This window comes from Protopterus annectens, chromosome 6.part0 (genome assembly GCF_019279795.1).
Source record: "Protopterus annectens isolate FY-2018-M chromosome 6.part0, PAN1.0, whole genome shotgun sequence".
In the NCBI taxonomy this organism is placed as follows: domain Eukaryota; kingdom Metazoa; phylum Chordata; order Ceratodontiformes; family Protopteridae; genus Protopterus; species Protopterus annectens.
The window spans coordinates 1,133,396,479-1,133,420,971 of record NC_056737.1 but is presented as its reverse complement, the minus strand read 5'-3'; the positions used below and the strand labels follow the sequence as shown (position 1 = coordinate 1,133,420,971).

Genomic DNA, 24,493 nt, shown 5'->3' with positions numbered 1-24,493 from the left:
AGTCCCTTGGCTCAACCATATTTGAGAATGCGGCCTTATATGAAAGGACGTTGTATAGTTGTATGGCCTAGGGAATAGTTGCAATGCAATACAGTCCTTCCTAAAAAAGAAACTAGACAGCCCAAATGGGAGAGTTAAGCCAGACCCTTAGGTCATCATAATAAGAATGTGCTCTGATTCCTCAAACAAAAAATATTTTATGCAGGGGTACATGCCCCCACCCCCTTGTGCCCACTGTACTCCCTGCTAAATATACTAATTCTGCGTTCGCACAACAGCAGGTAAAGAGCAAATTCCCACTCCCAGCTGTACTGCAATCTTGCTCACACAGAAGACAGCAATAAGACAATTCAGTCTATTACCCACCAACAGCACCATTTGATATTTCAAACATCTGACCAAATGAACTGCAACCATATTACACACACACACACACACGTTCCATTACGGTGGATGAATGCTTTAGTAGCAGTGATCAGATTCTCACTTCACTGGATCACTCCTAAATTGAAGCCGGTCATGCTGCTGTAGTGAGACTGCAGTTCAGATAGCAAAGAAAATCAACCCTAATCCCAATGCTATGCAATCTCAGAGTTAATATATTCAGAAGTGTAGGGTATGGAGTGCAGGGGTGCTTGTCCCCATTAAAAAAAATGATATCTTTGTAGTAATCTGGATGGGACTCCGTGAGCTGGTTACAGTCCTTCCCAGTCACTCACTCGTATTACAATTTTAATATACATACGTGTGTACGTATGTGTATGTATGTATATGTATATATATATATATATATATATATATATATATATATATATATATATATATATATATATATATATATATGGGATTCGTGCAGATGTTCGAAGTTTCACTTCTTCTAACCCACTTCATCGAGTCCACTTGTTCGACGTAGTGAAACTTTGAACATTGACTTCAGCAGTCCCAGTACAGTGTGGAATGGGAATATTCCCTTCTCCCCACTGTAATGTGATTTCAGAGTTGGTATATTTAAGTAGGGGGGCAAACATATTTTAGTGGGGGGGGTTGGGTCGGCCGGGGAACTAGACTTCAGCGAAAGTGCACTTTCTAAGTGAACTTTCACTGAAGTGTGGGTCTCCTGCTCTATTTCAAAGAAGTGTTCTTTCAATGTAGAGCAGTAGACCCATATATACATATGGGATCCATACTGATCCCCGATGGCACCTTCTGCCGAAGAAGAAATCAACGAACATACTTAACCGAAAGTGCTGTTCACCAAAGCAGCACTTTTGGATAAGTATACTCGTTGTACCAGTCGCACTACAGTGCGGATAAGGGAAAATTTCCTTTTCCCCACTGTAGCGCAACCTCGGAGTGAGAATATTAAAGTAGGGGGGTGTGAGGGGCACAGCCCCCCACATGGGGGTGCAGGGGTGCCTGCCCCCCTGCATAAAAGTAGATTTGTTTTTTTTTTTTTGTAACACACTTTAACGAAAGCGCTTTCGTTAAAGTACATTCGGTTATTGTGGATTCAGGATGTTGAAGTTTCGTTCAACAGTCCTAGATCCACATATTTTTTGTTTTTATTTTACATTTGTTGACTGGGACAGTCCGACTGGATATATGTCCATTTACAACGGAGGACCGGGGAGAAAAGCTCCCCATACCAAAAAAAGAGACAGTACATACATCACTGAGTGATAAACTCAGAAAGGCATGTTTAGAAAAATATAGACAAAGAATACAGGCAGATATCAATATACACAATGTGCAGACTTACATCTGATTGGCAAAGACATATCAGAAAATGTGAACATAGAATACAATCAGATCTCATAATTCACAATGCTTAGACGTTCAAATGCTATGAGGCATAGATACTTGGCTAAACAGCAGGTTGGGTAGCAAGACATGTATTAGTGAAGTTGTTAGGTTTAGAACAAGAGCACAGCCAATGAGATGTGAGGTATTTTTGAGTTCTCTTTTAAATAGGGGTAGTGAGGTTTCCTTGGTAACGGTAGTAGGGAGGAGATTCCAGACTTTACCGGTTGAGTTGGCAAATATAGCATCGCCTGCAGAGTTGTTGGATTTTTGGGTCAGTATCATTAGTTTATCAGCTGAGCGTAATGGCCTGGGGGCACTATGAGGGGTGAGAATATTTTTGAGGGCAGGGATGTTATCAGGGTGATGAGTATTTTATGCGCTACTATAAGCTGGTTGAACTGTAGAAGGGTAGGATACTCTAGCCATCCCAGTGCTTTGAGGTTCTGGCAATGGTGGGTCCTAAAAGCCATGCCAATAGCGAATCTGGCTATATGATTGTAACATCGTGATAATTTGTTGAGATCAGTTTTGGATGGGTTGGTGAGTACAGGGGAGCCATACATAAGGGTAGAGAGGAGGTGTGATCTTGCAATAGCTAACCTAGCTGGGGGGGGGGGGGTGAGGAAAGGTTTGGCTCTGTACATGGAGCCAAGTTTTTTGTTGACGGACTTAATAGTATGATTGATATGTTTATCAAATTTAAGGCTGTTGTCTATTATTACGTCTAGAAGCTTTGTATGGTCATCAGGGGAGATAATATATATACACACCACACACATCACCAGATGTTTGCCTGTGACCAGCCATCACAATCATCAACTTACTGCAGTTAAACTAAAAGCCCACAGAGCTCAAATCCATCAGCAAGCCTGTTAAAATGATATCCATCTGTGCAGGGATTGCTCACTAGAAAGTGACGACCTTAGTCACCATACATCTCATACAGAAAACTCCTGCAGTACAAGGCTCCTGTCCCCCTTCCCCTTCCTGGGCAATAAAATGATAGAAGCAATTTCTGGTTAGAGAGGTATAAACTTGCCACAATCAGTTTACATGACCTCTTATTCTCCATCACAAAAGTTTTTGTGGTACTTGCATATTACTGCAACCACATTTCGAAGAAAATAAACAGCTCTTTTCCAAGCTGTTTCTCCTGTTCAAAATCTGATTGCGATAATAGGCAAGTACTGACATTTACTCTGACAGGAAATAGAAGAACTGAAACACCTACTTATAACTTAGTTGGAAAGCCAACTATTTGAAAGAAAATGAAAAGTTATGTTTACTTGCAATATAAATGATAATTTAAACACACAAGCACTTTTGTAGAATGGAGAGGCAATGGCAGGGAATCATTGGCAAAAATGCATTAATTGAATAAATGCAGACCATAAGCTGTGAGGAACAAGCACTATTCCTCCAAATATAAGTAACAATTGTCAAAAGCGACCAGAGGATAATCAAAAACACACAGTTACTTTACAGAAGAATCTTAACAGAAATTAGGTCAACAATTCGGCAAAATAAAACTAGTGTGTTTAACAGCTGGTACTACTAACGCATATTTCCACATGAAACTTATGGCCATCCTGTACAGACGTATTAATAACACACATAATAGGGGCACTGCCGTGATTACCAGGAGTGTCCGATGAAGGTAATATAGTACATGCAGACAAACTTATCAGTAGCAACTTCTGAAAACATATATGTGTAATCAATTCTGACGAAACTTGCCTGATCAAGTACAATACGAAGATATAAAACAGATGTGATCAACAGTCCAGACTTTCAGTCCTCTGTTTATCAATGACAAATAAACAATACAAGGCAATATGCTACCAGCATTCAAATACTCAAACTATTAACTTCATAATATTACAAAGAATAGACAAAGCACACTAAACCGAGTAAAGTTAAAGTTACAGTACTGAAAACAACATTATAACAGAAAACAAAATAAGCTTCCACTTTTTGAAAATATTTTCGTCAAACCATTACGAAGTATCACAGGTTGGAAATGTGGTTGCGATATGTAAGTACAGTTTTTTTTTTTGCTCGTCTGTTTTTGGTTTATACCTTATTTGCCATGTGGAAACATTTGAATTGGAACTGATGCAGTATTGTACTGTTCCACTTTGCCTGCAGATGGCACATATTTCCATTTTCTGATTGGCTTGCAAGCCTAGCCAGTGAGAACATTATATGATGAAAGGAATTAATGAAGCTAAAACAAAGGCAATACCAGAAAATTACATACCCACACACACATTGATTCAGCAATATCCTTATTTATGGGGACATGATAAAATGAAGTATTTAGAAACATGGATTAAAAATGATTCTGGTGTGGTAGCTAAGGATATGTGGGAAGAGACTAAACAAAAGATAATACACAAACTCAGAAAATGGAAGCTTTGTTATATGGATACGGATAGAAAGATACAAGCAGTTAAAATGTTTTAATCCCTTTAGTCTCATACAGAGGTCAGGCATATTTTTATCAACCAGAGGAAAAGTTGTGGATAGCAATTAATAAGGAGCTGAAGGACTTTATCTGGGAGGGGAAGAGTCAAGTGGGATAAGTGGATCCTTCCAGTAGAACTAGGTGGATTACGATTACCCAACTTGAAGGGGTATTTCAGAGCTACAAGTTAAAGCTCCTTTACATAGTGCAAACAGAAAACTATAATTCAAAGTAGAAAGGAATGATGTTGAAACAGGGAGGGAGCTCAAGAAACAAGGAGGGACTGAGATTTTGGATGTAGGCCTTTAAGGAGAATAACAGTAATTGTACAGAATATCATATCCATAAAGTAGCAAAAAGTATTCCAAGAACTAAATGCCTTTAAGGAGAATAACAATAATTGTACAGAATATTATATCCATAAAGTAGCAAAAAGTATTCTAAGAACTAAACAAACCACTGTCCAAGAACACCAAACTTACAAAAAAAGTTGAAAACGGACACTCCTCCAGACAAGGTTGCACCAAAACTTTAATGAAGCACTCTAATAAGGCAAAAAATATAAAACAAACGACACAGATAAGTGCTTTCATTTTTACAATAAAAAACTTCTTCAGACAAATAAATTAAAAACACAGGAAGCTAAACCAAATCAATCAACCCAAGATATAGCCTTGTCTTTACAAAAATGCTTTGTTCTACAGCAAGCTTTGGAATTTAGCATTTCTTTTTAAAATAATGTTTAGGCTGTCACATACACAGGTAATTACTGATCTCACAGGTTCTAAGGGAAGCTACAAACCACCCGCTTTTTCAGTTCCAAAATTCTGGCTTCATCCATCCCTTTATCGTGTAAAAATTATGAAAGCAACAGGAGCCAGGTGCAACACACACACACACACACACACACAATGTCAATAAGTAGCAAGTATGCTAAAACAAGTGATAGAAATGTTTTCAACATACTCGTGCAAAGCAATGAGTGAATAAAACTTGAATGGTGAAATTCTTCCTCCTAGCATTTTCTGTTGAAACATTGGAAAAGGTTTCAATGGCACAATATGTCTGTGGTCTTTATTACCAGAAGAAAAAAAAACAGAATCCCCTTCTGTTTCACAGCTCACTTTTTGTTGGACAATTTTTTGTATTTCCTCCTTAGCATGTTCTGCATCAAAAAATGATTGTGTCCCTCCAGGAAAGAATATTCTAAAAACAGGTGGATACAGCAGTTTAAACCTCATGCCTGCTTCTTGACATTCTCTGATTAGTGAAATAAATGTACACATTTTCTGCCCAGTGTACAGTGAGTAATCATTTTACACAAACACTCTACTGACTCCCACTTTCAGTACTTTGTACTTCTGACATAGTTTTGTTAGAGTAAACTCCTTTTGCAGGTAGGATTGCATCTTTACTACTAATGGTCTAGGTTGTGTGTATGCTCCAAACCTGCCCATGAGAAAACAATGTGCCCCTTCAATTAACACTCCTGCTGTGAAATATCAATCCAGTTGCTTACTTGTGCTTTCATAAAATTAATGCAGTCTGTTCCTTCCAGTTCTCTGGTACAACAGAAAATCTCAGGTTTTCCAAGTGCTCTGTCCTATCTTTGTAACATCTTTCCTTGAGCAATCTCATAGTCAGCCAGCCTTTTCTTCATTTGGATCTCCGATTTTTGTAGTTTTATCACCTCATCGTAATATTTGCTTACAGCTTCTAACATTTTATCCAGCTTTTTGTTATTTGAATTGATATACTGCATCTTTGCATTTATTTTAATCAGCTTTGAGTACACAATTTATTTTTTCCTCTAGGTTACTGGAAGTCATGTCTTGCACCAAAGCTGGAGCTTGCACTGCTTTTTGCTAAACAGCTGCAGAATTCTTCCCAGTCAGCATTTTTCTTCACCTTTTGTGGTTGATTTGCTTTCAGGTTCTCCAAATGTCTTTTTTGCTGGCATCCAGGCAGTGCACTTACTAGCCAGTTACTGAAATTTACCCCAAAAATGATTTCACTGGCTCTGAGATTCTTCCCCCCTGAGAGCTGCACAAAGTGTGTTTCTGATGCAGCATGTTATAGTTCTCAGTTAGGCAAGCTATGTTACCTACCTTTTAAAACAGTCTGATTTGAGGATGATTTGGAGTACCACTGAAATGTAGTACTTTCGGGGATGGGAGCCAGAAACCTGTTGGCAGTCACTGTTGCTTACAACAAGCAACAAGTAAGGAGGATCAGATCTGTAAGCATATCCAATGTTGTGTTGTGCTAAAACAAAAGAATCTGCAGGTTCCCGGGGATCTCAGGTGGCTGTAAGTGGCTAAATTACAGTCTGATTATTTTGCTTTTCACCACAAAGAGTCCATAGTGCCTTCAGAAAGAAAGGCTGTGCAGCCTGTGACTACAGTTTAGTGCTGCTGATTGAACTGAACTAGTAAGTGACCTGCACAAAGTTATGGGTTAGGTTAATCTGGCACTTATTAACCTAATTTCTTACTCCTGCACATTTATTTTAAGTACTTTGTGAGATGAGGGTATAAAGAATTAAGAATGTACCTTTATGTTTGCTGGCTAGTTCACTATTGCATGACCTACTGGCACTACTTTTAACTATCAGTAAGTGAGACAGTGACATATTGGTAAAGAAAAAAAAAACACTTCCTTTTTTACCCTCATTTCACAAAGGGCCCTCTGGCTGTACCACATGGCATGGTTAAACACTGGGTAAAGTTTAGCAAGAACCAGAGCTGAATCAGTGAGTTTTAAAATAATTTCTCTGTATTGATTGTTTCCCCACAACTGATTTGTAGGATAAGGGTAAAAGGAATGAGAACTGACACTTTATAGAAAATGCAGTCACATAACAGCAAAGCAACATTCATTTTTTTCACCTCACATAGGCTTTCCATACTGTTTTAGGTGGATTGTTTGAATTTCACTAATTTCACTATGGTTGCAACCTGCAGCATTGTATTTAACAGGATGCAGGAGTGGGTAAAAAAGTTGAATTTGAATGTTTCCTCTTAACTGAACTGCAAGGTGAGAATTAAGAATATTCATTATTGTTTTCCAGCATTGTGACTGTGTAACATTTTCCATTAACTGCTCTCTATGAAGCATCACTTGATCAAACAGGTGCACAGTGGCAAACATAAAACCACATTCTTTGCTTTTCCCCAGCAATGCTTTACATGCTGTTTCATGAGGTTTGTTGGCATTTATGTTAAAACTAGTACAGCACCAGGTTATTTTTATTTTAATTTATTTTTCTAAGCCATTTTGAAACAAGATTACTATTGATCTGATACAGATTATTTACATTTGAAATGCAATGATAATTTTCCACACACCATTAATGATGGTTACTATGACTTGATTACTTCTCAGTCATCCCATGTTCTGCTTGCTAACTTTTGTGATAAAGCATTTAGTAACTAATGGTGAAGTTATTAGCAATGCTCCACTTTTTTTTTGCAGGTAGTCTTGTCAAATGGTACACTCTCCGTGCAGCGTGAAAATAGGATACCCCACATACTGAATCTTGGTCGCACACTGGTGAGGGAACGTGTTCCACATCGGCCTCAATTTCCTATTACCTCAGTAGAAACACAGTGTGACTGATTACATTTAAATATTATACCCTGGGTGCTGCTTTTTCTAATCTGGATGCAAACACAATCTGCAAACTAGAAGCTGTAGCAACCTGTGAAAAAAATACTACAGCAATTATCAGAAGGCTCTTTGAACAAATTCCACCCCCACAACTAGGAAATAAGGCTCTTCATTCTGAATATACACAAGTGGTACAAGTGAAGTATAAGCAGCAGATCACAAAGCACTTTACAGTTTATAATATTAAAAAGCTTCTTTGTTTCATGTCAGTGCATAGAATAATATTAGGAAGTCAAGAATGGCACAGTGGGTCCAAAATGTACACTACATTCATCAACACCTCTCAGTGGGCCATGCCATAAAAACTTAATAAAAGATTTAAGCAAAGGCTTCATTTCTCTAGCCTCTCCCTTTCTAGCTACATACATGTCATGTGAAATGTCAGGTCAAACCCGAAGAACCAATGGCCTTTTTCTAACACAAAGGCTGTGTAGTGAATGATGCAAGATGAAGGATTGGGAATCTGCATAATGCTTAAGGTGTTTACTTGGCAAACACAAGGTATACGGTTTGATTCTCACTTTGGAAAGAGAATTTTGCTAGGTTTAAAAAGTCCCACAAGGGCAGCTAGCCTAGTCCTTGCGTATGAAGATACATTTTGGGGTTGGTATAATGGTTAAGATGTTTACATCACAGACACAAGATACAGGGTTGGATTCTCACCCTTAGAAGGGAACCATAAAGTATTCACAGTGTCATAACAAGCTAGTAATCATAAGACTGTGATACACAAGCATACTAAATAAGTATTAATACATTTGGTCATTGGTGCAAAACAAAAGGAATGTACTGGACTTAATACACCTGGCAGGAAGAAAAAACAAATGAATTCCAAAGCAGGACAACTATAATGGCACAAACCTTGTACAAAAACACAAAGTAGTCTGAATATGTGCATCACAGAAGGGGATAGTGGTGGCAGTGATCAAAGTACAGAACTCAAGAAAAGAATGATGTACATAATAAGGGAAGTCTACTTCAGATGCTACTGCTTCTGGTCAAATGGCTCAGGACAGGAACAATAAAGGTCCCTGAATCAGTCTTAATATCCCAAAATATTAAAAAAAAAAATATTTTCAAAGAATCCCAAATCCAAACACTAAGAAGGATTAAACTTAACAGCACCTACTGTGTTGTGATGTACAGAAGTTGCAGAATAGAGATGAAACAGAGCAGTACATTCTGTGGAAAATTAAATTCAACATGCACAGGCAAACAGGGTTATGCCTGCTCCACGGCTCAGAGGAAAAAAGCCCTGAATACAACCCAGGTGGTCTGGGTTCAACTAGTGGACTTCATCCCCGATTACCTGGTTGGTGAATAAAGATCAATCACCATTTTTGCCAGCTTGCTTATCTTGTGGGAACTGGGTAGGAATTACTTACTGCTTTGTGTTACAAGACCATGAATGAAACAGAAACTGCCCAGTGATGCGAGTGTGAAATTTACATGGTAAATACTGGGCATGACATAAAAAGCTCTCACCAGCCATAAGGATGGCACTATACTAGGTTGCCCTGATCTCCTCTCTACCTGCCCCCAGGACACTTACACAAGACATTCTCCACCTGAAAGACCCTAGTTTTTGAGAGCAAACAGGTGCCAGGAATGTTGGAAGAAGAAAATCAGCGGGAATGCTCTGGAACATGGCCAATGGAGGACGGATATGGGGGAGAAACTGAAGTTTTAAGGTTAGTGCACCCTGTGAATTCTGATATCCAACTGCTGAAGATATTAGGTACACTGTTACTGTAGGAGCAGTATACACCTGTCACACTCAATCAGATCTGAAGAGCTAAACAGCTTACTATTTTATGCTAGCACAAAAGCATGTTCAAATGTACCCTACTGAGGACCTGAAACCCTATGACACATGTAGGATGAAGAGAGGGGCTATCCTTCTCCAACATGGATAATCAACAGCCAGGTAGATACTGAACTATACCAAACTTGCAGAGTGAAATTTAGGTTCATCTCTGCCACCACTCCACCAGTGTATGTGTTTGTGTGTATCCACACCCACGTTTATATGTATTTGGTTTCCTGCTGTTCAGGTGAGCTGTTTGAAATGGGAGTGTGACTTAAGTTTAACTTCTGTTCCATCAACTCTTTGTATTATACATGTTGGGGGTTGTTTGTGGGAGAAGATTTTGTGTTTGGGGGATGTGTTCTGTGATAGGGTGTGTGGCTTTACATTGTATTTTGGTTACTTTCATAACTTTTCTCTTCAGATTGTTGACATCTGCAAGTGACAGAAATGCAAAGGTCAGTTCCTGCACTGCTGTGTGATCTCAGAGTTAGCATATTTTCGTAGCGAGGGGTATGGGTGCAAAGGAAGGGAGGCAGCTTTTTCCCTTGTATATAAAAAAGAAAAAAAACACTTATTTTTCAATTTTTGTCAGTCTAACGATCTTTCTGTCTTTTGTCTATAAACTTATACAGGAGTTTATGACTGAAAGATAAAAGACAAAAACATCTGAAGCTGAAATATCTTACAAAATACAGGCTTCCAATCTACTGTCAACATTACAAAAACAACAAGAAAGTGTTTCTGCAGGGAGGCAAACTCCCCTGAAACCTCCACACCCCATGATACGGATGCACACTGTAGCTCAATGTGTGTGTGTATATATATCTTTAAAGAAGCTATCCAAGGGCTTGTACAAGTGTATAAATACTGAGCGTGTGCGAGCCTGACTGCCATCTTGTAGTAAGCTGTTGAGAAGTAAGCAAGCATGTATGTAAGATCTGTCTGTTAGCCAGTTCATTTGTATTATATGATGCTGCTATCCATCCTGATGTGTTTCTATGTATTAAAACATCTAAACGAAATACCCCGCCTGCTTGTCACCTACGTTAGAGCAACACACCACATACAAGCAACACACACCAACTCTAAGATCGTACAACATTGCAGGAAAGGGATTTGCCCCTTTTCTGCACTACTATGCGATCACACGTACAGCATTAAAAAATGCTATAAGCACCCATAAACAATAGTAAAAGTACAACCACCCACAACAAATAAAGTATTTCTACAAACCTACTCCTGCAACACAATCTATATCACAAACAGTTTCAGCTGTGGTACAGATGATGGATTCCATTAATGTAGAGGAAAAAAAACATCTGGAGTAACTATGAGAGGGGCATTGTGGGTAGGTCTTAGCTGAGAGTTTTTGGCTGGCACGAGCTTGGAAACGGTCGTGTCGGTTCCAAGGATGGAACCAAAGTCCTAATAGTAAGGAATGAATAAAGATTTACATCATTAGATGGTGTGTTAACACTGAATGAATATATTAAGTCAAATAAAATGCTGGAGAAAAATAGAAAAGGTTTTAACTAGCTATTCAGATGAACTGATATAACTGCAAAACTCGGGATGAAATGAAGAAAGGCTGGCAGAGTATGAGGCTTCTCAAGGAGAGCTTTTTCACAAAATAGTACAATTACAAGACAGATGGATGGCCACAGTGGTGCAGCGGTTAGCGTTGTCGCCTTACAGCAAGAGGTTCTCCGGTTCGATTCTCGGCTGGTATGCCTTCTCTGCGGAGTCTGCATGTCTTCCCTGTGGTCACTTGGGTTTCCGGGTGCTCTGGTTTCCTCCCACATCCCAAAGACATGCTGTAGGTGGACTGGACACTCTAAATTGGCCCTAGGTATGAGTGTGTACCTTCTGTGGAAGGTTGGGCGCTGGACTGGCAACTCGACACCATAAAAACTCTGCCAATCATGAGCGGACAGGTAATCCGCTGTGGCAACCCCTAACCAGAAAAAGCCAAAAGAAGAAGAAGTAGAATTACAAGACAGAGCACACAGAAAAAAAAAGAGATTTTTTTGCTGTACCACTGGAAGGCATAGATTGTATCAATTTTATGAAAGTACAAACAACTACACTGGCGTTCCACAGCAGAATTTGCTAATTAAAATGGCACATTATGTGTTTACTCCAAACCTGACCATGAGAAAGCAGCCAATACCTACATTAATAAAGGTACCATCATGCCAGCAGAAAGAGCTGATCTTGAAAAAATGCGGACGAAAAGAAAAGTAATAAACATTCAAGATAACAGTAGTTGTGGAAAATGATTAGCCAGTGCATACCAGGGAGAAGAGAAGCAAGTTTACCAAGCAAAGAATATTGAGAGGCAGGTGTGAGCTTCAAGCCACTGTAGTCAGCCTTCAGAGTATTTTTTCCAGGAGGATCAAAGACATTATTTTGTTGTAGAACAGGCTAAAGAGGAAATAAACATTTATCCAACAAAAAGTGAGCAAGCATGTAGAAAGGGACTCTGCTTTTCATTCTTCTGACAATAAAGCCCATAGAGAGAAAACTTCCCACTGTTCCAAAGGAAAATGCTTAAGAGACAAAAAGCACAGGAGCTGACTAGAAGAATCAGGAGTACCCTAGACATGAACCAAAGAGTGGAGTTGGGAGATGATCAGGAAGAAGACCAGAAAAACAAATTAGTGAATAAATAGGAAGCTCTAAAGCATCAGTCCCATTAGACATAGTAATAGACATGTGAAACATGGCTTAGCAAGAAAATGTAGTTGAGAAAGACTGGAATCTTACTGACTTTGTTAAACTTGTGTGTAGACTCTAAAACATATACCCAACTTTAAAACATTAATTGTTTGTGTCTTTGGGCTTTTCCCAGTTAGGGGTCGCCACAGCGGAACTCCAGTCCGCTAATGATTGGCAGTAGATTTTTACGTACTGGCTTGCTGGGCCTAACGCACAACCTTCAACGAAGGAACGCCCATTCACGCATGTCACTACACAGAAGACGCTCTATCTGAGAATCGAACTGACAACGTCTAACTGTGAGGAGACAACCGCAGTGTCAACTTTAAAACATTAATCTTTATAAGAATACTACAGGGAATGAAGAAGTAAGTAAAACAGTTTTTCTTATTAATGTTTATATAAAAATGAATGATATAACTACATGTTATACTGTAAAGTACTTTTGTACAGTGTGCAGACAGGGGTATTTTAAATATGAGGGCACGGTATCAGTGACTGCTGTAAATATTAAGGGAAGTACTTGTTTTTAGTTGCAAGATGTACAGGCTTTATACTGTAACAAGATAAGAAAGACCGGTCAGAAACAACTTAAAACTAATATAAAATTGTAATTTTGGGCAGCTGATATGGGAGGTGTAAAAAATATACTGATATATGTAGAATTAAGATAGTAATTTCCCCTGTTTTAAAATGGTGGTTATCTAGATCACAGTCCAATCCCCCACTCAGGCACAGTAGAAAACCTAAACAAGGAATAAGCCCTATGTCACCCACTGGATTGCCAACTGGCTCAGAGATAGGGCGAGAGAGAGATCAGAATAGGGGAATCTACCTCCACAAAGAGACCAGTCAAGTCTTTCAGGGTTCAGTGCTGGGACCTCTCATGTTTGGTATCCATGCTTTAAATTCCAAAGGGCTCTGGCTAACTAAGTTTTCACATGACTGCAAGCTAGGAGCAGACACCAAATCCCCAATGGCTAATAAACAACTGGTGCCAAAATCATGGACTGAAATTAAATGCCAAAAAATGCACTGTCACATCAGGGAACTACCATTTTGACAATACGCCCCTAAGAGTTAACCCAGTGGTTCAAGACTTGGGAACTTGTGTGAACAGTGACCTAATTTTTGACCGTTTCCACTGTCATACAAAAGTCCATTGTGCAGCTTATACACAAAGGGATGGTGCCTTGATCTAAAGATGTTCTTGTCTTCTTTTACTCAGCCTTTATTAGGCCAGTCATCAAGTATAAGCCCAGGTTGGAAGGTTTGGAGACAAAGTCAGAGAGGCAAGATTACGTTGGTTTGGACATGTCCTGAGGAGGCATGTTGAGTACATTGGGAAAAAGATGCTAAGGATGAAGGTAAAAGGAAAAGAGGAAGGCCTAAGATAAGGTTTATGGATGTGGTGAGAGAGGACATGCAGGTGGTTGGTGTGACAGTGCAAGATGCAGAGGACAGGAAGAAATGGAAACAGATGATCTGCTGTGGTGACCCCTAACGGGAACAGCCAAAAGAAGAAGATGATCTAGTATAATGCCTCCTTTAGCATGTATCTGTCTAGATACATGCAGCATCTTAAATACCCACAGGAGATTCCTTACTAAAAGGATACAAGGCCTATACAGTATTGTCCTACATAGACTGACTCAAAGACCTGTCACTATACTTGGTATCCTGTTAACTGCTAGGAAGTAATCTATATCTAGTATACAAGGCATCTTCCAACCCAATACTAATGGACTTACTGCTTATCACAAAGTCAAATAACATAAGAACTACTCGTTATAGGGCTCTAAAACCTCTTATTAACATCAGAAGGGTTTGCAGAGACAGGTATATCTCACAGAGGATACCACTGATCTGACACAGTCTCCTTATCCATGTATATATTAAAAAAAAGCCCATCCTTGTCTATATTCAAATGCAACGTGGATCAATGGATGGGCAATAGAACATTTATCCCAGGACTGCCCCATGTACTACATGTACAGAAACTAATGGACAGAAGCAGCTCCCAAACGTTTTATCCCATGCATGGGACCCCCTCAAATTATCTATGGTATGACACCAGTTATTTTCACTAGGGGTAGTACATAATTATCAATCATGGGATTGGCAAGACTAAACAGGATATGTTAATTCAAGCAAAAAAGGTGAAATTGGTTACGCTTAAAATGGCCTGCAAGAGCCTAGTATTTACTTATGAATCTATTAATTTCCTTGCTTTTAAGTGATAGATGTATTTTTTCAGCACCTAGGCTTGAAAAATAACACAATTATTAATTACATGGATTTGTTATCTCTGCAAAGTTATTAGCTTTCAGTTTAGACAAAATCTGCAGAAGCAGGCAGTTGGCTAGGGGAAGCCTGTACATTGTGTTCTGAATGAAACTTACAAAGATTATTTCATGCATCTGCAAAGTTAGCTGTTTTTATTTGCTCTTCTCATTGCTGACTGCTTTTACTTGCAGACATGCTGTCTTTCAGATAGAAGCAATTAATCTTGAGAGTTCAGAGCACTCTTTGCCGAGAGGAATGCAACATTTAAAGGTACAGTGGGCAAGCACTTCTGTGAAAAATAAGGAAGGTTTGAAACTGTGGGAAGTGACTAAGTAGTAGTAGCCTCGCTAATAGTCTTAACCCTTTGATATACTTAATACAACAGTGCACAATTTATTTATTTAAAGCTAGGCAGTGTGTGTGTTCTTAGAGCTAATAGTTCATGTTTCCTGAAAGCATGCAAAGTTGTTTTTCACATCAGAGTGGGAGAGAGAGACAAAAAAATAAAGATCAAATTAGTGTGAGAACATAGGCTATCACATGTGCTTTAGCTTGGGTAACCTTAACTTTAAATTAGGTAGTTCCTGTGGGAGCAGAAGTTGATGTAGGGAAACTGCTCAGATGGGATTGTATAAGTAGGGCAAAGGAAATATTTACATTCCCTGGTAGAATATTAGGGTTAAAAAGGGTGGATATATGAAGGGTTAGAAGCAAAAATTAAAGTGGGTAAATTCCTCTCCGATAAGACTGTTTGATCAGAGAAACCAGATAAGGGTGTCCTTTTTCCCATTTGCTATTTGCTTTATATTTAGAACCACTGGCAACAAAAATTAGGGACTCACAAAATTCAAGGATATAGCTGGTATGATAATCAAGAAAAGATAGCTTTATTTGCAGATAACCTTTTTACTGGATGAATACAGAAAATAACATCTCAAAGCTGTGATACATTTTGAGTCAGTTTCAAGTCATTTCAGGATATAAAATTAATGAAGATAAAACAAAGGCTACAGCAGTAAACTACATATCCATACATGAACTGGTTCAGCAATACCCATATTTAAGGGGACATAAGGTGGAAGTATTTAAGTGTGTGGATTAAAAATAATTGTATTATAGCATCTAAGAATATGTGGAAAGAAACAAAAGAAAATATAATACAAAAACCTGACAAACCGGCCTTGCTGTGTTTAATTATGGTGGCTGCCAAAAAAAGCAATTACTAGAAAATGGAAATCAAAATCTAAACCAACTATACTAGAAGTAGTGACTATAGTAACAGAAATAAAACAACTGGAATTAAGATCTTTATAAAAAGGTAGCAGCAAACTACAAAGGAAAAATGGGAATTGTGGGAACAACACATACAGGGGAGGAATGAGGTTTAAGAAGATAGAGCTTAAATGAGCTATGTAATCAACAAGTCTTTTGGCTTTTCCAGGTTAGGGGTCGCCACAGCGGAACTCAGGTCTGCTAATGATTGGCAGTGGATTTTTACGGTGCCGAGTTGCCAGCCCAACACCCAACCTTCAAAGAAGGCACACCCATTCACACACGCACCTACCTGCATGTCTTTAAATGTCATTTGACCGCTGGGAGGACATGCAGACTCCACACAGAAGGAGCTCCAGCCGAGAATCGAATGGGAGAACCTCTTGCTGTGAGGAGACAACGCTAAACGCTGCACCACCACTGTTTGACTGAAAATGATTGGGTAGATTATAAGTAATGCATAATGTTTACTGGGAGTGCATCAGTATGGTTTGTGATGTAAAAGGCTTGCAACTAGGATTGTGTCAGTGTGGTTTGTTTTCATTTATATATATGTATGATTGCCTCTGTAGTTAGTGGTGGTTTAATAAAGATGTTTCTTGTTTTAAAAAGAATAATTTATGTAAGGTTGCTTAGGTTATACGATATATAGCAATATGTGTGAAGTATAATTGTAAACGTGGATTTATTAATAAAGTTTGATTACTTATATAAATATAAATGTGTCTATATCATAAGTGATGATTCAATAAAGGTAAGAGGAGGAATGGTTGTTTTTGTAGTCCAAGGACAAAATGTCTGGGTGCTGGAAGTGGATTATAATTCAGAATTGATTTTTGTGGAAGTATTAGTTGTTGACTCTGGTCTCTCACCACACTTGTTAGTTGTTATAAAAACACTGCATTATCAAGCACTGATCAACTCTGGTATACCAATGACTTGGTCAAGTTATGACTTATGATAACCTGACAATATTGGGTGACTTTAACATTCCAGGGATCAGTTAGTCTGGTTGCACAACATCAACAATGTTGGGGGATGAATTTTACAATGTATGCATGTTACAAACTTTGGCTCTGACGATTGATTTTTCTACTAGACCAAACAATATCTTAGATCTCTTACTTAGACATATTACAGATAACATTTCTAAAAATAATCAATTGTGTTCATCAGGCAACTCAAAAAGCTCAGCTTTTGAATTGAATATAATAGCTAAAGCTTTTTGCACAAATCAACAAAAGACTGTTTTGATAAGTCTAAGCTGTCCTGTCTGAATATTATTAAACATATAAATTGTATGGACTTGAATTCTTCTGAATACATAATGTTGTGAGTAAATGGCAGGTCAAAACTTTGAAAACATTTGTGAAGTTCTTTTGTATGGATATAAGAAAACAATAACTAACAGTTTACTGAGGACTACACCTCCATGGTGGAATACTGTTCATACTAAACTTCGGAAAAAAAGAGGAAGAAACTTAGGGTCTGGAAGAGATTCAAGATAAATGATTTAATACTGGACTATAAATTCATTTCCAGAATGTTAAATGCCTCTTTGAAATTAGCAAAAAGTAAATTTGAAGATAATTTAGCTAGTAGCCCTTGTTATAAGAAATTATGTTTTTACATTAGATAAGCTTAAAATTTTCTGACAAATATCTGTTAGAGGTGAAGTGCTGGATCCAAAGCTTCTTACATATCTTCTTCCCTCTCGTCTCCTCTATTCTCATTTCTAGACCCTCTAAACAACTAAAGATCATCTCCTTAAATATACACAGCATGCTAGATAAAATCTCAAAACTTCATTCTTGGATCACCCAACATTCTTCACCAAACAAAAAAGAAGTGAGAAAAAGTGCCTCAGGAATACCTTCACCAATAAGTAACAAAATTAAGCACTTGGAGCCTCCAATACTGTGAACTACGACTTCATTAAACAGAAACAACAGCAATAAACGCTTAACTTGTTCACCGCGTTTTTCATCAACCATGTAACTTCTTCAGCAAAAAACACAGCATACCACACTCCCCCTTTTTTATACAGATTGTTACCCAAGTGAATCCAATCATATTAACCATTCACTTAACTGCTAATGAGTTGCAATCACAAAGGAAGCTATTTTGCTTAAAGAAACTTATGTGCAGAAACCATTTACACAAAGGAATAACATAAATAAATTCTCTTTGATCTACTTAAAAATATATATTACTATAAAGTCATGCTAATAAATATATACACTATAACCATAAAATACCCTATAAAACTATAAAGATACAAAATTATCTAATAATTATAAGAATAAATATAAACATATATGTAAAAATGCAAGATACATGAGCGCCCTCTTGTGATGAAAAAACATATTGTTAGTTCTAAGCAAGAACTGGTCTTTCATGCTGACACATTTTACACATATATAAAAACCATTTTATCCTAGCTCAAAAATAGATCCTATACTAACATAAAAATGACAAATTGGAATCTCTTGAATACAGATATGGTTATTAAGATGCAAGCAGTAGGAATGCTTTTAATCACTTCAGCTTTACATACAGATCAGGCATAGTTTTATTATAATTACACAATTAAAAGAGTTGAAGGAATTTATTTGAGAGGAGAAGAGGGCAAAACTTAAGTGGAACAAGCTGATCCTTCACATAGAACAAAGTGATTTAGGACTACTTGATTTGAATGAATACTTCAAAGATACCCAGTTAAAGCTGATATACATAATGCAAGCAAAAGGTTATAAATCAAAGTGGAAATGGATGAAGTAAAATGGGTGGAGGCCTTCAAGAAATAGCTAAGAATTTTGGATGTAGATCCTTAATGAGAACCACAACACCCATACATCATATTACATTCATAAAGTCACAGAAAATATTCTAAGAATTATGCTAACAAAGGAATGGAGAAATGAGATTTTACCAATAGGGATAACTGCACGAAGGATAAAGAAAATAGGCAGAAGGTTATAATTTACTGGAGAAAATTAGCCCAGGAACCACGGTATTGGAAGCAAATAACTAGACAGGGAAAGGTAACAGATTGGGATGAGGTCCAGCAGAAGTTTAGACTACAGGTTAAGACTACCTTCCCTGCTAGGGAGTGATATCAGATTATAAATAAAGAGAAAAGGATGGGGGAGTCATAGGTGAAAGACCTGATCTTGTAGAGTTTTCAGTCAATCTAGAAAGATGTTAAAAAACTTGATAGTAAGTAAGGCTTATAAAATACTGCATAATAGCTATAAGAATCAAATCAGAGAAAGTTTGAAAAGACTGGAATGGCAATTTACAAAGCAACAATGGCAAGACATCTGCATGGTCTCTCAAATATGTAACAAAGTCCAGAAGGTTTAGGATTTTTTGCATAGATATTTTTATACCCCAAGCAGACTTCATAATGTTTCCTACAGTAGATAAATGCTGGAGGTGCAATGGACGAGAGTGGTACCTGAAAACATGTTTTTGGGAGTGTGATGCACTGGTGATTTTTTACAGTTTTTTTAAAAACTCCCTATAGAGTACTCTCTCAGAAATGTTGGGGGAGCAAATGCCTGTAACTATGGAAAACTATACTTTGAGCTGGGACACAGGATCTTAAAACGGCTTTGACTTAGCAACGTCTTGCTGGTTACAAAAAAAAAAACTAATTACTAGAAAATGGAAATTAAAATCTAAACCAGTTGTAACTGAAGTACTTGAATATTGTAAACGAGATAAAAAAGAGTACAGGTGGGGTCTTTGGAAAAGGGAAGGTGCAAATTATATATAAATAAATGAAATTTGTGAAAACAATACATGCAGTCTAATTTTCAAGAGGAGTGAAGTTTAAGGGAGGGTAGGAAATTTGCAATGTATGTAATGCTGGAGTGAATGAAGTCCATGCATACTGAATGCTAACTCCTAAACCCAACTAATTCATCATTTTCTATAAACATTGTTAAGCAAGGTGATGCACTGATCCATGAAGACCAATTCCAGCCATAACCCAGGAATATAAAATTATATACAGAAAACACACCAAGGTTAGGGTATTCAGGAAGATGCATAACACCACTACACTACACTAAACAGCCTGGATAATGTAGCATGGCACAGCCCAATGCCGATTTTGTATGCATAACTTCATGCACAGAGCTCTCATGCTGGGAAAGGGGATGGATACTAGTAAAGAGATTGTGATAACAGCAGTAATTGCACTACTGGAGTGGCCAGTCTATGAAGGTTACATACTTAAAGAAAAAGCCTCAAGAAGGTGGTGTGCCCAACACTATGCATGTTCACATGTGCAATAAAACACCTCACAACTACAACATAAGCACTGACAGCAAGCCAATAAACTGCCACCAGAGCAAAGTTAATTCATTATACAAATGGTGAGAAAAGAGGGAGATAAAATTAGAAGTGGGGAAAGAACAATGCCAGGAAAAAAAACACAAAGGAAGACTAGTGGTGAGGGAAGTAGGGCTTTTTAAAAAACAGCAGATGTGGGGGAATTGAAAGGAGGGGACAGGGAAAGATGCACAGGCAGATAAACAATGCACATAAAGACTAATGGAGGAGGTGTGACACAAGGGATGGCACAGTAGACAGAGATACTGTTGAGGAATACATTTACTTAACCATACTTTATTTAAATCAGACCAAGATTTTTTTCAGGCTTTATAAAGGGAAATATATTGCAGCATATGTACATAAGGGGAGGCAGGATTTGAAACCTCCCTCCAGTATCAAAAGACTGAAATACAGTTTTATATTTCATCTTATGGTGAGCAAGAGAACATTAGGTTATAGTTAACAAATCAGAAGGCGAAGACCACATTTGCTTCTCATGAAAGCTTCATGAAACTTAACTCATCATCTTTTAAGCACATACTCAGTCCTTCGTATAAGGACATTGTCTAGATCTGTACACACTTTCAGATCTTCCTATACCAGTCTGCTAGGCATTATATCACAACACCAACATGTATAGTATCAGTTCTGCTGTGTCAACGGAAAAGTAAAATAACAGAAAACATTTAAATGCATATAGTACATGTACACTAAAACCCAAGTTTCATTCAGTTTTAAAACAAAACCATTAACCTAATAGAAACACTCTCAGTTCTTTATGTATTACTCAGTTTAAAGCAGTTATACAAACAAGATCAATATACATTAGTTTACCATTAGATTTCTGCCAACACTGTTTTACAGTCACCTGTATAAAGCTAGTACAATAATAGTTGTGATAACTGATATATATACAATTTTCAGTGGTACTTTAATCAGTCCAATGTATAAAAGGACTAGTCTTTAGTGAGGACTTCTTTGTTGTAGACAGGCTGCACTTGAATTAATGAATTTAAAAGTCTGTTTCTGGAATTACCTGTAGATATTATTATTATTATTACAGTGCCTTTGCATAAGCAGATCAATATAGCAAAAAAGAATTACAAAACTTGATTATTTTTTCAAGCTGAAAATGCTATCTTTAAACTACTAATATTTTTGTTTGTTTGGTACAATAGCAATATTTTAGATTGATCAAAGGACACGAGCCAGTATGAAACTGAAGACCACACCATTTTTAAACCACTACTTTCATAACTGTCATTTTACCATTACTGTTTTAGAATGTCTAAAAGTATAGACAGTTTTATTTTATAGTCAACATGCTGCTTTGACTGCTTCATATAATGGAAGAAGGCACTCCTGAAATAACATTACCAAGATTTATATTAGTCCCGTTAAGTACTGCTTCTGGTAGTAGTGTAGCTGAATGCCTAACAGCTCACTCATTAGTTAAGAATGGAAAATGAAACTTCATTTTTCTTAACAGTCAAAATAGACGTTCTTCTGTTACAGATAGCTCCACTTACGGGTTGTATTTTCTATGGCCATGTCACCGTTTGAAATCTGTTGAACTAGTGTGTATTAAACGTGTATGACACTTTAACACAGACTTACCAGCATCAGAAAGTATTGTGTTATCAAGTAACTATCCCAGCAGTTTTACCCTGACCCCTGTATCAACTCACTACTACCGGTCTAGTAACCAGTTTTGTCTCTTACAATCCTCGTCACCTCAGTCAGAGCGAAATAGCCGCGGAGGGGTGGGGTTGTACCAAAATGACAAGCGGAGGGAGAGGAGAATATATTAACAGCAAACATCTCAATTTTTAGAATTTCACATCCAGACGCACATGTATTAATTACTTATTATAATGTTTTTATCTTCCGCTGAGGCATTATAACAACTTATTAAACAAAATTGGTTGTATGCCTTGATATTTATGTAAAAAGAGCCCCCCCCCCATCAGGGACAAATTTTAAATATTGCTCTTACAAGCAGGAAATTGATAGAATTGCAGCTTTTATGTTAGGATGAGTTTACTGAAGGTTGTTAAGTTTGGTACTCAAATAGCTGTTATTATTTTCTGACTTTAACTCTCAATGTTTTGCCAGAAAACCACACTTTTTTGATAAACAAGCCAAAATAATTTTCTGAAGCATACGAAGTATATAAATCTAATCATTGTTATCATACTTCTCAATTGTACCTCATTACGAGGAACGTACCTCATTTGGGGTCTTTAAAGTTCATGTTCCTCAAAGTTCCACATTGAAAGTCTGTGACACATTCAGTGTTAGGAATTTTTTAAGTGAAATCCATGGTAAATAGAAATTAATCATATTAATTCATTAAATGATCTTCTTTATAAGTAAACCCAGCATATTTTAACCATCCTATGACCTTCCTAGTTTGAAGTTGTTAGTAAGCCATTAGTGTGTGTTCCACATTTTGTCCATTTGTTCCACATTATGATCCTCATTTTGGAGATGGAAGGTTGGGAGCTATGATTGTCATTACCTTTTCTCCCCAAATCGGCAGTATTATAAGTAATTAGGAGAGTCAGGCTTACATTTCTTAACCAAAATAAGGGGCAGTTGAGCAGCATGGGTGCGCAAAAGCAAAATTTTTAGCTGAAATCATGGTTAGACGACCTGTGATTTGGTGTACTAATACAAATCACTATTTGGTCTACCCTCGTTTTTTTTTTTTTCTGTTTGTCACACCAAGCCTGGGGTTTATGAGGTTCGCATAATGAGTAAAGTGTTTGCCTCACAGATACAAAGAATTGAATTCTCATGTATTGGCTAAGCGACACGCAGCAGGAAGATTTTATTTCACCTCAGCTCTTTAAAGACGGAGTTAAAAATCGAAAATGAAACTTGAAGGGTTTTTTTTTTATTTTGTTTTCCTTGTTAGTCCCAAAATAGCATGGACTTTGTTGTACTGCACTCTCACTGGCCGTTTCGCGCAGGAACGGGAGAGGCTAGAGTGATTGAGACAACCCTAATGTATGTGATGTGCTAGCAAATGATGCATGGTTGGCATGCAGTGCCAATTTGCCAGTGACATCATGCATTCATTGATTACTGATTAATACATGTGACTTTTGAGTGTTTCTCAAGGAAGAACTGTGACAGCAGGAATATTCATTGTATAGTCTTTGTTTACCCTCTTCCTTAAAGTAGTACGATCTCAGAGGTGTGTGTCGGGGGGGGTGCAGCCATGGGGGGTTCAGGGGGGATTGCCCCCTACAAAAGCAAAGGAAAAAAGTAATTTTTGTTTGTAACTGCATACCTCTCAATTGTACCAAAGTGTTTGGTATTTCAGGTATTGGGCTTATAAAAACATGTGTCTGGAGTGTTAATACCTGGGCCTCTGCTGAAAATTGGCTTTGTTCCAAGTCGGACAACCTATAAACAAATGTTAAATAAAAATAAAATAATAGGGTGCCACGAATTCCGGGTTGCTCCTTTAAATCCTGATTTCAGATTGCAGACAAGAGGCTTCAACAATAAATTGGGGGGGGGGGGGGGCACTCCATGGTGGTGGTGGCTTCTCCTTTAAGTCCATGCATGTTCATAGGTTCATTGCTTCATACTAGGCTATCTGCCCTAGGGCATTTATAAGCCTAGCCAGAGTGTGTTTGGCTTTCGCCACCCATTTTAAATTAATTTTGCTATGCCCTTTTTCGAGGTTAGTATACTGTGCCTCTGTCTAACAGTGACACAGAAGTGATACCCGGTAACCCGGGGTAAACCTACGATCTCCCATCCACTCATCAAGATTCCTCTTGAAGAGAGTCAGTGAGGGACTCTGCCTAACCTGGACTGGGATTTTATTCCAGAGTGAAGGGAGCCTCTGGGTTATGAATCTGTCCCTCCAGCATGTCTTATTTATTTCAGTGCTGAGGTTCAAGTCTCTCGAGCGGGTAGCTCGATGGGATTTGGATTTTCTGAGGTGCAGCATGTCCATTAATTCCGGGTTGGACATGGCTTTATACGTCAAGCACAGATCGTCTCTGAGCAGGCGGTATGCCACTGAGTAGAGCTGGAGTTTCTTTAACCGGGCAGCATATGGCATCTGTTTGAGCCCTTTGATCCTCTTGGTGAGGTACTTTTGG

The 24,493-nt window shown here is 37.9% G+C and overlaps 1 protein-coding gene across 2 annotated transcripts in view; it reads right to left on the bottom strand.

The window, feature by feature from the left end:
- Nucleotides 1–22,072, bottom strand: part of WDSUB1 (WD repeat, sterile alpha motif and U-box domain containing 1) — an 885,392-nt gene extending 863,320 nt beyond the window's left edge. For both annotated transcript variants that reach the window (XM_044074750.1, XR_006365236.1), the window contains exon 1: nucleotides 21,987–22,072. The gene's annotated coding sequence lies outside the window, so the exon portion shown is untranslated. The remainder of the gene's footprint in view (nucleotides 1–21,986) is intronic.
- Nucleotides 22,073–24,493: the final 2,421 nt, after the last annotated feature.